Source organism: Chelonia mydas, chromosome 6 (assembly GCF_015237465.2).
Source record: "Chelonia mydas isolate rCheMyd1 chromosome 6, rCheMyd1.pri.v2, whole genome shotgun sequence".
NCBI classification, from domain to species: domain Eukaryota; kingdom Metazoa; phylum Chordata; order Testudines; family Cheloniidae; genus Chelonia; species Chelonia mydas.
In genome coordinates, this window is record NC_051246.2 from 36,668,067 (window position 1) to 36,675,242 (window position 7,176).

Genomic DNA, 7,176 nt, shown 5'->3' on the forward strand with positions numbered 1-7,176 from the left:
ACACCTCACCACCAGATGTCAGGGTGGAGCTCATCCTGACACTGCTTACACCTGCAAAGCAACAGGCAGTTTTCTTCACCTTCATAGTGCATTGTCTGTACCAATAACAATCACCTCCTAGCATTACAAGCACTGCACTCCCGAGCACAGCAACAAATATTAGTGGCTTTCAGCCTCAAATTGCTGCCTCAAGGCATTCCTGATCATTATGGCCCTGCACTGCGTCCCTCTAATAGCCCTGGTCTCTGGCTGTTCAAATTCAGCCTCCAGATGCTGAGCCTCAGCGGTCCAACCCTGAGTGAAGCTTTCACCCATCCCTTCACAAATATTACGGAGTGTACAGCACGCGGCTATAAGCATAGGAATATTGTCATCAGCCAGGTCCAGCCTCCTATATAGGTAGCACCAGCGGGCCTTTAAACGGCCAAAAGCACATTCAACAGTCATTCTGCACTTGCTGAGCCGGTTGTTGAACCGCTCCTTACTACTGTGAAGGTGCTCCGTGTATGGCTTCATAAGCCACTGCATTAAGGGGTAGGCAGGCTCTCCCAGGATCACAATGGCCATTTCAACTTCCCCTATGGTGATGATCTGGTCTGGGAAGAAAGTCCCTGCTTGCAGCTTCCTGAACAGGCCAGCGTTCCCAAAGATGCATGCGTCATGCACCTTTCTGGACCAGCCTGTGTTAATGTCTGTGAAATGCCCACGGTGATCCACAAACGGCTGGAGAACCATTGAGAAATACCCCTTGCAATTAACGTACTCAGTGGCTAGGTGGTATGGTGGAATATGCATTGGAATTGGAATATGCATACCATCTATCCCCACTCCGCAGTTAGGGAAGCCCATTTCTGCAAAGCCATCCACAATGTCATGCACGTTGCCCAGAGTTATGGTCTGTCAGAGCAGGATGCTATTAATGGCCCTGCACACTTCCATCAACACGAGTCCAGCGGTCGACTTTCCCACTCCGAACTGGTTAGTGACCGATCGGTAGCAGTCTGGAGTAGCCAGCTTCCACAGTGCAATCACCAGGCACTTCTCCAATGACAGGGCAGCTCTCATTATCGTGTCCTTGTGCCGCAGGGCTGGGGCGAGCTCATCACGCAGTCCCATGAATGTGCTTTCCTCATCCAAAAGTTCTGCAGCCACTGCTCGTCATCCCAGAAGTGCACCCACAGTAATTTCCCGAGCCCAAAAGCAGCGTTCCACTGTGGTCAGCACCTCCGTGAATGCCACAAGCAATCTCGTGTCATAGCTACATCAATGTTGCACTCCTTTTGCCTTTGTAGTTTAAGGAATAACTCCACTGCCACTCGTGACGTGTTAGCGAGAGCGAGCAGCATATTGGTCAACAGTGTGGGATCCATTCCTGCAGCCCGAAGAGGGAGAGCGTGCAGTACACAAACCATTGAAAGATGGTGCCAAATGCAGATGGAAGCACAGGGATTGCTGCGAAGCGAAGCAATGCATCATGGGTCATTGGGACAGGACATTGGGATTAACTGGCATTTACTTCATGTATAATTGTTTTTAAAATGTCAAAATGTATATAAAATGTATATATTTGATTATATCCCTCTCCCGCCGCGCCCCCCCCCCCAGTTCTTTGTATATTGCTTTCCTTCTTAGGGCCCAATCATGCAAACTCTTATGCCCTTGACTAATATGCATCTTTAGGCATGTGAATTGTCCCACTAAATTCATTGTCCCACTCACATGTGTAAAGGTACTCACATGCATAAGTGTTTGCAGGATTAGAAGGGCTAGCTAAGGCCTAGTCTACACACAGTTTTTGTACTGGTATAGCTGTTTGTTCAGTATGTGTAAGTCCTTCTCAGGAGCATCCTCCTATTCAGAAATAAACTATGCCAGTATAAGCACTTTAATACTGGTATAACTGCATCCACAATAGGGGAGTTGTACTGTATTAACTATACTGGTATAGTTAAAGTAGTACAACTTTTGTGTGTAGACACTAAACATAAGATTTTAAGCTCTTTGGAGCAGGGACCACGATTCAGATTCTCAATTTGTGTAAATTGTCATAGCTCAGTTGAAGTCAATGGAGCTACGACAATTTATATCAGCTGAGGATCTGGCCCTGTGTTTTCCTATGTGTTTTTACTATGCCTACTACAATGGAACCATAAACTCTGTTGCAGCTTCTGGGTACTACTATAAGATAAATATAAAATATTCAATAATAAATGATATGATATGGCCCTCTGTTGTATGTATTTTGGATTTCATCCCTCTACAATTTAGAATTTAAAAATATAATTTGTACTTTCTTTATTGTACAGGATATTGATTTTTGTTTCTTGTTTTGAATATTAGTGCCCAGAACAGCATGACACAGGATTAAAGATCTAGAATAGATGGTAAACAGCGTGCTAACAAAATTCACAGATATTAAATGGGAAGAATTGCAAATGCCACTCAGGACGGGGACATAATACAAAGGTACTTATGTTAGAAGCATACCCAGAAAATAAAATGAGATTCAGATTAGTACATCTAAGGAAAAATAATCTGAAGCACAGATATTCAATGGGAAGGAGAAACTTGGAACAGTAATTTTAAAAAGAATATCTAGAAGTGGTAACAACCAAGCAATGTGATGAGTTTGCATATGATATGGCAGCCTAAAAGACTGATGCAGTTCTGAGCTGCATATGCAGAAGTGTTATGTCCTGAAGGAGGGAGGAAACAGGACCCTTTTTGGTGTGACTACACCTGTCTGGACTATTGCATTCATTTCTGGTCCCCTCCTTAACCAAAAGGTGTTGACGAATTGGAGGGAGTTCAGAGAATTGCAACAAAGTTATTGGGGAAGGGACTGACTTGTGAGGAAAGATTAGAAGACCTAAGGGCCAAATTTGTAAAGGTATTTGGGCATCTAAAGATGCAGATATGTGGTTGAGGGATTTTCAGCAGTGCCTAACTCCTATTGGTGCCTAACTCCTATTGATTTCAATGGGAGTTAGGTGCCTAGGCACTTTTGAAAATCCTGCTAGACACCTATCTGTACCTATATGTTTAAAAATCTGGCCCTCAATCTGTACAGTATGTATAAGAGATGGCTAAAGGGGGACAAACATAATAATAGTGAAAACCCCAAGAAGATAGAGGAATTATTTAGGGTTTTACATACACTAAGAAAAATTATTACTAACAGCTAGTGAAATAATTACTGTGATTGCTTAGATTTGTTTACCTTGTGTTGGGAAATTGTTTAATATTTTTTAATTACTAATACAAAATGCTGATTTCCATTTTATGTTAAATCATTATTACTGTATTCATTTTAAAAGGGAATGGAACATCTTAACTCTATATTATAGTCATAGTATCTGTTGATGTTAGTCAGAGCAATAATTATTTTAAATTATTCTGACTCATTAACTTTTATCTTGACTTCATGTTGATTCCTCATATGAGTAAGAGTTACAGGATCAGATCCTAAGATGCATAAAGGTAAGAAATAAAGGCTTTATAAAACTACTAGAAAATCTCAACAACCTTGTAACTATTTTGTGCTACAGTACTGAGTGATATTAAGGATTTCTGTGAAAGTTAGAAGCCTTCTCTATACTCAGCGCATTCCAAATGTGTGGAATTCTGTCTGAAGTATTTTAAGTTTCAACACCAAGAACTTGTGAGTCAGAAGGCTAGATCCTCTGGTGCAAGTGAGCTGTGTTTGGTGCAAGACAGAGGAAGAGGTGAGGATTTTTTAAGCTATCTTAATAGTTGTTTGATTGCAGGGTTGGGCCAATACTTGGAATAAATTAGAGCAATCTATGATCAAGATCTGGAAAAATAAGAATTTTGCTGCTATTACACAGTATGTGCTTTTCTGCACAGCTTGCAGGGTTCAGATTTTATCTGAAACATCAGTAATTCTAGCACTAACAGTCTTAGTCAAGGCTGGGTAGTTATGACAGGATAGTCTATTGCTCAATGAAAACAGGGTCATCGCTTATAGCAATGTGTAAAATGTCAGGCAGCTGTTTAGATTATGAATCTTAACTTGCTTTTCAAGCATAACCACTGTAAAGCATAGCATTTTGTTTTATTTTCTTTCATTACATTAGTCATCAGGGTTGAGAGTTGTCCTGCTTTACTCTACTTGCTTCTGATTCTCACTTGTGCAATTTGGCTCTCCAGCTGTTCTTTTTTGGAAACTGTTTATTTTTCTCACCAGTTTAACCAGTTTTAAGTCCATGGTGGCTGCTGTGGACTGGACACCATCCAAACCTTGGTTGAGCTCCTCTAATTTAGCCATAAGTGGTTTTAGGAACAGTGGCTGACCTTGTAAGTGCAAAAAACCTTGACAAGAGTCCCATCGGCGGTGCTGCCTGGCTAAGGCAGGCTAGTTCCTACCTGTTCTGACACCAGGCTGCACCCCAGAAGCAGCCAGCAGCAGGTCCAGCTCCTAGGCGGTGGGGCCATGGGGCTCTATACACTGCTCCCACCCTGAACACCGGCTCCGCCAGCCAATGGGGACAGGGGGCATGCCTGTGGGCAAGAGTCGCACAGAGCCATTTGTACACCTCCGCCTAGGAGCCAGACCTGCTGCTTGCCGCTTCTGGGGCGCAGCGCGGTCCACAGTGCCAGGACAAGCAGGAAGCCTACCTTAGCACCCCCACTGCGCCACTGACTGGGAGCTGCCCCATGTAAGCCCATGCCCCAATCCCCTGAGCCCCCCGCAACCCGGAGCCCCTTCCTGCAACCCAAACCCCTCATCCCTCGCCCCACCCTAGAGCCTGCACCCCCAGCCCAGAGCCCTGACCCCTCCCGCACCCCAACCCTCTGCCCCAGCCCTGAGCCCCCCCCAAACCCAGAGCCCCCTCCTACACCCCAAACTCCTTATTCCTGGTACCACCCCAGAGTCTGCACCCCTGCCCAGAGCCCTGACCCCCTTCTACACCCCAAACCCCTCATCCCCAGCTCCATTGAGTCGTGGGCATCAACAATTTTCTTCAACTGGATCGCCAGAAAAAAAGTTTGAAAACCACTAGTTTAGGCCATTCACTCTATGGTGCCTTTGCTGAGGCTGTCAACAGGGGTGCAAACAGTGGTAGTAGCTTTTTTGATGTGGAATGTATCCACTAGGGCAAGAGTGTCAAAATTTATTCTGTGGAGAAGGCCAAATTCCATTCTGAATTATGATTCATGGGCCAAGGTATATAAATTTAGGACTACATAGTCTCCTGAGTCTCACTGGAAGGGGAGGTCTGCACAAAGTACAGTGTCTCTATATATGACTAACATGTAGTAACGAACCTTCCATTATCAGTATTTGATTAGTACATCATCGTCTCATTCAGCCTCACTCAGTGGAAAAATAAGCTTTCTTTTAGGACCACTGCTATTTCCCCCCTTTATTTCTCTCCCTTTCTCACCATTCTTTATCTTTTCCCTCTCACCCATCCATATTTTTTGGGGTCTCCCCTCTGTTTTTCCTGCAGCAATTGCCAATTATTCACCACATTCCCTCTGCTATTCAGCAATTAAATAGTTAATGCTTACATTAAAGTATTGTAATTAGGCTTTAAATTAAAAATACCTCAGTGGAACTGATGGGGTTTGAGACCATTTATACCTCTACAAGCCATTATTCCAGACTGCCTGCAGACTCAGGAAGGCAACACTGCATTGGTTACATTTGGGCCAAATTTGGAAGGGGAACTTTGCAACTGTGAGGGCTATAAACTTATTTCTTATTTTAATCAAAAACTTAAATTCTACAGAATCTGAAAATGTCATGCAGGTAAGATCTGGCTTATGGGCTAGGTGTTTGGCCTCTGCACAAAGAACTGCACTGCGCCTCCTATTCCTTATTTCTCCCTCAAAAAAGAGCCTACATGACTTGCCCTTTCCTTTGGCCCTTGTGAGTCATGATGATCAGACCTTTTCTGTAAAGTGAATTTGAATATCTTGTTCAAAGTTATTACAGTGTAATTCTGCACTATTTTAACACAATGCACTGGCTATTTGTGGCAAGAACAGTCTTTATTGACTGGAGCATGAATAAAGAATGGGAAAGAAAAATACAAGACTTTTTATGGGATTCTTCAATTTAACAAAGGTATCATCATATGGAGAAACAATGCTGTTCTATTTAAGCATATTGTTGTTGTTGTTTTTTCACTCTGACATCCAAAAATCCAAAGAGCTTGTGTTTTACACCCATTTGACGAACTCTTCACTTCTTTGTTTGCAGTTACAGGTTTTTCTGCATTCTCTATGGGGGAAAATCTTAGAACATAAGATCATGCTTGTGGCTGAACTTTTAAAGTGGATGAGCAAACTTCTTAGTAATGACAGCAAACCCATGATCTAAGAAGCATGTGGAGAAGAATTTACCAAGATGTTATTGTTTATATCAATCTTTGTTTTATCCAGTATTGTGATGATTTAAAAGCTGTTTAATCCAATACTGCTAAGGATTTCTTAGCAGTTAATATAGATTATTTTTTAAAACTTCCTTTTACTTTGAGAAGGTAATACCAACAGGATGGGCAGAAACAGGATGAGAAAGTGAAGCAAGGAGAATTGTGTTGATTTGCAGTGTATTTTTTTAATTTGATAAAATGATTCTTGTCTTAGTGAAACTGGACTTTGGAAAGTGATTACATTTCTCACAATTTACACCAAACAACCCCCCCCCCCCCAAAAAAAAAAAAAAAGAAAAGAAAAGAAAAAAATTGTCCGTGAAAATGAGAAGATGAGATTCTTTGCTTGGCAAAGAAACAAATGAAAAAGTGATTGCTTTAAAAAAAATTAATAAAATCATTCACTGATCTACAGGCATAAGGGAATGTAAATATGTTGGGTTGGATCCTGGGATCTGGCTGAGGAACACCTGATACAAGTTAGGAGTGGGGGACGATACACAGGTGGCTGTAAACCAACTTTGAACTCCCCCAGTCTTGGGACCATTAGCATGCTCCAATTTGCACCAGTGCCAGCAGCCCTAAAAGGATACTCCAGCAGCCAGGGATCATCAGCCCCCTATGCTATCTACAGGAGGGTGTGGCACAGGAGCTGTAGGCAGGAAGGTAGGCTGTTTTAAACACAAATATCAGCACGCAATACCCCCCACCTATCAAGAACAGATTAAACTAATGGCCTAATGAATGGAGACAATGCTACCTCACTTCCTAGCAC

At 42.6% G+C, this 7,176-nt stretch overlaps 1 long non-coding RNA gene across 1 annotated transcript; it reads left to right on the forward strand.

Annotated features, from left to right (window-relative positions):
• The first annotated feature begins 1,142 nt into the window (after positions 1-1,142).
• Positions 1,143-6,700, forward strand: LOC122466428. The gene is made up of 2 exons (XR_006291890.1): positions 1,143-3,725; positions 6,230-6,700. It is a non-coding gene; the product is annotated as an uncharacterized LOC122466428 (long non-coding RNA).
• The last annotated feature ends 476 nt before the right edge of the window (positions 6,701-7,176 follow it).